The sequence below is a fragment of the Mandrillus leucophaeus genome, unplaced genomic scaffold (genome assembly GCF_000951045.1).
Source record: "Mandrillus leucophaeus isolate KB7577 unplaced genomic scaffold, Mleu.le_1.0 Scaffold62, whole genome shotgun sequence".
Classification (NCBI taxonomy): Eukaryota; Metazoa; Chordata; class Mammalia; order Primates; family Cercopithecidae; genus Mandrillus; species Mandrillus leucophaeus.
In genome coordinates this window covers 5,592,258-5,592,960 of record NW_012106697.1, presented here as the reverse complement: position 1 = coordinate 5,592,960, position 703 = coordinate 5,592,258, and positions in this window count along the sequence as shown.

The window sequence follows — 703 nt, the reverse complement described above, 5'->3', positions numbered from 1 at the left end:
TTAGGAGAGACAGAATTCCACCATGTTGGCCAAGCTGGTATCGAACTCCTGACCTCAAGTGATCTCTCCGCCTCAGCCTTCCAAAGTGTTGGGATTACAGGCGTGGGCCACCACGCCCGACCCCTATTCTTATAGATGTGTATTTTTTATTATTGAAGTCGTTGTTATCATTTCCATGTCAAGCACACTCTTCCTCAGGATCAGTTTCAGTGGCTACCAGAAACCAGTCACCTGCGGTTGGATCTTCAGGTCGCTTCCACTACTGTGGAAAATACTTGTCATTGTTTTCAAGTTTGGAAATTGGCATTTGTGTAATAAAGATGCTATTGTTTTAATTATACACACACACACACACATATATACACACACACACATATATATTTCTTTTTGGGGAATAGAGTCTTGCTATGTTGCCCAGACTGGTCTCAAACTCCTGGACTCAAGCAATCCTCCCACCTTGGCCTCCAAAAGTGCTGGGATGACAGGCATGAACCACGGTGCCCGGCCTTAAATGTACATTTTATCAGAAATAGTAAGAGACTCCATTTTGTGTTGCATTCTTGCTCTACTCAGTTTAACAAAAAAAGAGCCTCATCTCAGAGCTTCAGCTACCATAAGGAATTGTTACATTAGTCTTTTATAGACAGTTCTCGAGCCCATACTCTGTGCCAGACTCTGTGCTAAGATCTGGGGTTGAAAACAT